The sequence below is a fragment of the Orussus abietinus genome, unplaced genomic scaffold (genome assembly GCF_000612105.2).
Source record: "Orussus abietinus isolate OABI.00-Male unplaced genomic scaffold, Oabi_2.0 scaffold3, whole genome shotgun sequence".
In the NCBI taxonomy this organism is placed as follows: Eukaryota; Metazoa; Arthropoda; class Insecta; order Hymenoptera; family Orussidae; genus Orussus; species Orussus abietinus.
Genome location: NW_019395984.1, coordinates 2,656,815 through 2,663,127, shown reverse-complemented (window position 1 = coordinate 2,663,127; position 6,313 = coordinate 2,656,815).

Here is a 6,313-nt window from a genome sequence, read left to right as displayed (position 1 = left end):
ACTGTCATAAACGTCGAGATGCTAATGCCCGACGATTTATCAGGCCGCTGCACCGAGCTCCCGGACGTGGCGCGTCCCGGCGCTCCGATGTCAATCAAACCGCAGGAGGAAGAGCGACCACCTCCGTTTTATCGTCGTAACCGCACCATGTAATAAAGGGCCGTTCATCACGCGCCGGCGCACCGGCGAAAAGTGCTCCCCTTCCGCGAGTGGTAACGGCAACCTGGACCGAAAGCTCGCATTAAGGTATCCCCGCGACATTCGATGATACGGTGATTTACGCGATCCCCCTCCCCCCGCAAGACCGAAATCCAAAACCGGAGGGTGGAGGTCGGGCCGAGACCAGAGACCGGAGACCGAGGATCCTGGGAAATCGAACCAAGTCGAACCGACCGGAGCGATGGTCCCGCGGGAACGATCGGCGCCCGATTCGGCGGGGGTGGAGGCGGGCCTCGGCAGGGAACAATGTATTAAAGTAACCCATTGGACTTTTACCACGACCATGTCAGCTCGGACGTGGTTGCATCTCGCAACGAATGTGTGGTACCCGAGGCAATTCCCTAATTGCAGTGAGAGGCGGGCGGAGAGGGCAAGCGAAGAAGGGACGGCCTCCTCTCGGTCCGGGTCCCCGGGCCTCTCCGAGCGTCCTCTCTCTGCCTCTATCCGCTTCTCGCTTCCTCCCTCCCGCGGCCGCATGGGTCTCTCTCTCCCTCGCTCGGCCGCTTTCCGTTGGATCCGGAGGTAACGCTCCGCGGTGCTCCGCGCGGCTCGAACGCCCCCGCAAGCCACGGGCCGCTGCCTCGCTATCTCCCTCGCGCTCACGATCTTCACGAGTCGCCCCGGGGACCACCTCTGCAGCTATAAGCAGACTTTACGGTACCGCGAAAAATATGAGCTCTACCTAGGCAACCTTTCCTCTCGCGCGAGACCTCTTTCCCTCGGCCCCCTCCTTTCCTTTGTTTCGGATACCCTGAGAATCGCGAGTTACGGAATTGCGGATTTTAAGGGGGACTCGTCTACTCACTCTTTTCCAGATTTGATAAGAGAAGGACCTCGGGCCCTGATAAGGAGAACCGCGAGGAAATCAGGAGTGTTCCTCGATCGCTCATTTTTTGGGCCTATCTGCCGAGGTGAAAATCCCGAGTCATGAAATTTCGAATATCGCGGGAATTTTTTCTGCACACTGTCACGCCTGTAATGGACACGTCCGACACCCTAGAAGCTAGCCGGCGTGTGGATGTCCTTGTTCGAATAACCATCGGGGAACTAACCCGGTCCTTTCCGGGATAGCGAGAAGAAACCTGCGGTTATGACAACGGTATCGATATCCGCGATACGGCTGCAGGAAAGCCGCATCGGACCGCAATCGGTGTCCTCGCGAGTCGCGATCTCCAATAATCGAGATTCGATCCGGAAATCCCGACCCAGGGCTCTCCGCCATTCGACAAATATCCCAAATCCTCATTATACATATTTCCTCCCGATGAAAATTCCCAAATGGTGGTGAAAATAGAGGAGGTTGGAAATAATAGCTGGACCCTTCCAGGATCTCAAGGGATCAGCTGGGTGGAAACTGTCGGCCCGTTTTTCTAAACGCTTCTGGGAAGGGAGAAGCGATCGTGAGCGGGATCGCGAGGGGGAGAAATAATGACAGAAACTCGACCGAAGGGATATCCTTTCGTTCTCGTATTCCGTCTCTTCCCAAAGGCTCGAAATCCCTAATAAGCATGATTGGCCGGGGCCGGGATATAAGGTGGGAGTTGGGGCCCCGAGCGCGTCCCACGGCCATCTATGGGAGCAGCTTGCCTTTCTCAGGGAGTGTTCCTTATGTAAGTGTAAGGCCCCGGAGAGGGGACCGGGCCCCCGGGGCTGTCTGGTCTTCTCAAAATGATTCACAGCCTCCGGTGATTTACATTCGCTTGCGTGGGTGATCGCCGGACTCCCCGGCCCCTCTGCTCTCTGCCATCGGAAAGGTTAAACATACACCCACGAGAGGTCGCGGACGACCGGCGATCGCGATCGCGGACTTGCTGGGAATGGGCAGGGTGCAAACTGCTGGGAGGATTGTCAAAGTCGAAAAATCGAGAGGTGCTATTCATTCGATATCTGGAAATACGGCTTGAAGGAAGAGATCCTAGAAAAATGATATCCATGAATCGGGAATTACGAAAGTGCGTATGCAAATTTCTGATCGCTATTACAGACTCGCTCGAAGATGAACGCAGATGTCCGAGATCTGTCGATTAGGAGAACTGCACAAAGGATGTAAGAAGGAGCAGCATCCCGGGTGAAAGGTGAAAGATGCGAAACAGGAAATTGGATATGGAATGGATTTCCTTGGGGACAGGTTAAACCCAGGTGAGAAAGTTCTACATGGGCGAGGACATATAGAAAAGGGGATGCATAATTCATGCGAGCGTTGTACGGTCCGTATTTAATTCGCCTAGAAATCAGGGAGAGCAGATACCGATGGCTATTCCCGGATCCTAATAAATAAATATCCCCAGATACGGTAATTCCGATAAATAAATACCTCCGAAACCGCGATTCCGAGGGATCAATATTTCGAGACCCGGTAATTCCGTCGAATAAATACCGGCAAAACGTTAACTCCGGTAAACAAATTTACTAGAAACATCTCACGGGTCAATTGATGAATTCGGTGGGTAAATTCCGGAATACCTTTAGATATACGGTAATTCTGATTAATGGATACCTTAATTGCGGCAATTGCGAGGAATAAATTCCCTTCGACGCGGAGTAATCCCGATAAATAAATATCCCAGGCTTCGTTAATTCCCGTTAATAAATATCTCTCAACGGTGAATACCAAGGGAGTTGCGCCTCACCTAGACGTACAATTACCGATCCATCGTGCACCTTTACTCGCGTAATTAGACTCTGAAAGCCAACTACCAGTGCTTTAACGCCTCTTAACACGGGCTCTGGGAGCGGGCGCAGGTGTTGAATCGAGTGCGAGAGCTCGCATAAATCATCGAATCAATCAGCCGATCGAGTGTGTGCCGATCGACGAGCCACTTTTCAATTTTCATCGGCGAAACGCTTAATCTTAACCCTAATCTCCAATCTGAATCCCGCGCGGCGGGATTCGGAATGCGAGAGAAACGTCCGAGGCGCAGATCAAGGCGCGACGATTAGCGAAATGTCAGCGAGAACGTTTCATCCAGCTCGGATGCTGGGACCGAGAGGATGCTGCCAGTGGATCCATTAAATCACCCGGTCGCTACTTGGAATCCGGTAGACGATGAAAGTAATCGTCGAAAGGTGTGTCGGCCAGCCTCGACCGGAATCGCCGGCTCCGAAACGACCGCTATCGAGATCGATGATGACTGATCGCTCAATCGCGTGCTGGCTAAATTCTTTTGTCAGCGAGTGATAGGGTGCGGAAATGGACCAGTCTGGCTACCGAACGGAAGACAAGTGTACGTCAAGTACAAGACGAAGAGTGACGGTACACCGTTACCAGAAGTCCAACAACGTCCGCCCGATTTTTGGGATTCTCGAGAGCTTAAAAATGATTTAAAAATCGAAGGAGCGGAGGGACATTTTTCATTCGTTAAATTAATCGACAGATTCTTCGGGTGAGTATTTTTAACCCAGGCGCGGTCGACGGGATAACGTAACGATTAATAAATTATCATCGAAGTCTGCCAGTGGACGTGGGCCGGATGCATGTCTGCCTACACACTCTTCGGTCGAGGCTGATCGAAAAAGGCAACTCTCCGTCTCTCCCGATCGCCGATATTCGATATTCGAAGATCTGGGTCCAGCCATAAGTCCACAGGTCTCTCGAGCTTTAGGTACCTCGAAGAGTACCAGGGTTATTTTCTGAGAGAGAAATCTTATGAAACCAGCTTTCAAACTCTTCGATTAGAGGGCTACTCCGGTTACGTCGGTGGGTCTTCGAGATCCTCTTCTGGATCCTCATCGAGGAGGGAGTCCAGCTCATGGAGGCATATTTGAGGTGCCTTTCCTTCGAGGTGATTTTAGGATCCTCGATTCCATGGAGATGGTTCGGAAATCCTGCGCCGATCCTTGCGCCTTGGGCGCGACACGACCCGTTTCAAAGACACGTAGGGCGAAGAGTCGGAGGCGCGGAGGCGCGGAGGCGCGGAGACGCTCAGGGCACGGCGGGGCATTCGAGGGTACGGCAGGGTACGGCAGGGTACGGCAGGGCACGGCAGGGCGAAGGGAGGACTCTCGCCCTAAAATATGTGGAGCCACGGGCGACTCTCGGACTCCTCGTTACATCGCGGCGGCCGCCCCGGGCGAGCGGTCCGGCCGGGCCGTCTCTGTATATCGTATGATACAAAAACATCACATTATTTTCTCTCTCTCGCAGACGGCCAGCTCGGCCGACTCGGTCTCTCGGCGACCCGAGGCCATGTGACCGCCATTATATTCTGCCCACCTTGTGCCCCTAGCCCCTTTACCTTTACTCGGGCGCAGCGTCGCCGCGCCCGAGCCGCACCCGAGATCTCCGTCCGGATTACGACCCTGAATCCCGCGAGTCTTCTTCTGGGAGTAACCTCGATAACCGATAGAAAAGCACGAAAAATCCGGACTTTTTTACGTCTCTCCTGGGAGTCCATGTGCCCTCTTCGAGAAGTACAGCTCCACGCTTCGGGGTAAGAAGTGAAATTTTCGGAGAAGGGAATTTCATGACGTGTGAGGATTTTCCAGTCATGAGAGAGCGAGCTCCATCGGTACGATCGCTGGTCGATAAACCCTCCCCGGAACGAGATGACCAATAAGAGGATCAGGGCGCAAAGGTACACGCGTCCTTTGGGCGTACACGGACGACGCGGCGGTGCACTCTCTCGGACACGTACGTCATTTTGTCTCTGGCGAAGTCGTTGCTTACGTATGCGAGCGGCATCGTTCGGGTTGGGTTTGGAAGCGCTGGGGGCATCCTGGAACGATGTTGTCGGCCGTGGCCGTTTTAGCCTAAGGGCTCCTCCAATACGACGGAGAGAGGAGAGAGCCACCGGGGGAGGGAGAGAGAGAACCATGCCCGGTTCCCTTTATATCGCGGCTCTCTCGCTACGGCCCCATTATTCCCAATGGCCATTGGCCAATGGTATCGGCGAAGTACTAACTGCGCTGCTATTTTACAATGCGACTTTACGTGCAGCCCGTGGGTGCATCCACGTTACCTGGGAGTGGAGGTAGGGCGACATGTTCCGTACACCCGAATTTTGGGATTTGGTTTCGGACTAGTCCGAAAAATCATCGATGCTCGACGTCGGGGTGGACCTAATTTTCATTGGGAGCGAAAAATCGACCGTGGTCAGTGATCGAGGTTCGATGCGTCAGGAATGGTCTAGGGGAAAAGTAATCGGGGCTTCGTTAAGGGCGGAATGCGCTGGTCCACGAGGTGCACCAGTTACGATCGCTGGGACCCCCAGGGTCCCTCGAAATTGAAGTTGAAATCCTGCGAGAGTACGACCGCTCGACGCCGCCGGCGTCGCCTGGAGCTCCCCCTCGGGCGTCGAGATCCCGAGATGGGAATATCGCCCACGACGCCGCAGTGGGGAGAAATCGATGGGACTCTAATGAAGTATCGATAAAATCGGAAGTGGAATCCCCGGACCTGTTTAATCCTCCGGCCATGTTACACCCTCCCTGACTGAAAATTCCGCGAAGCATTTCCAACCCTCCTTACAATTTTTATAAACCTCCGAACTCTTCCATACAGAATGAAGACTTAAAATTCCACCAGGACTTGATTCCTCAGCCATGCGGAAACAAAGTGTAATGACTTGTTAAAATAAATTTCTGATACTGCCAAAGCATTTTTTAAATTATTTACACCTATCCAATCGCAACCTCCGTCGACGATATGGCAGCTTTTGGAAGATTTCCTCCAAGTTTTCATGTCGAATTTCAGTTAACGGAGACATAAAGTAGCTGACCGAATCCCCAGTTTCCCCAACTGGGAACTCCGGGGAAACGTTTTCAACTCTCTGAATAACTTTGACGAGTCATGGAATAGACCTTAAGGTGATACGAAAGGGTCATTCTATACATATCAAAGCGTGAAGATATTTATAAATTTTTCTCCAAATTGAGCGCTCCAAATTATCTGAAACCGTAACACGTGATTATGGAGGCTCTAAGAAAGAACGCGATGTTCGTGAAATTTTATTTTTCGAAAAAAAAAAAATGTTTTTTTAGTCCTTGTCCGAGATACACATTTTTTTTTTTTTCGACGAATTAAATTTCACGAGCATCGCGTTCTTCTTTACACCTCCATAATCTCGTGAGGAAGTTTCAAATGATTCGGTGCACC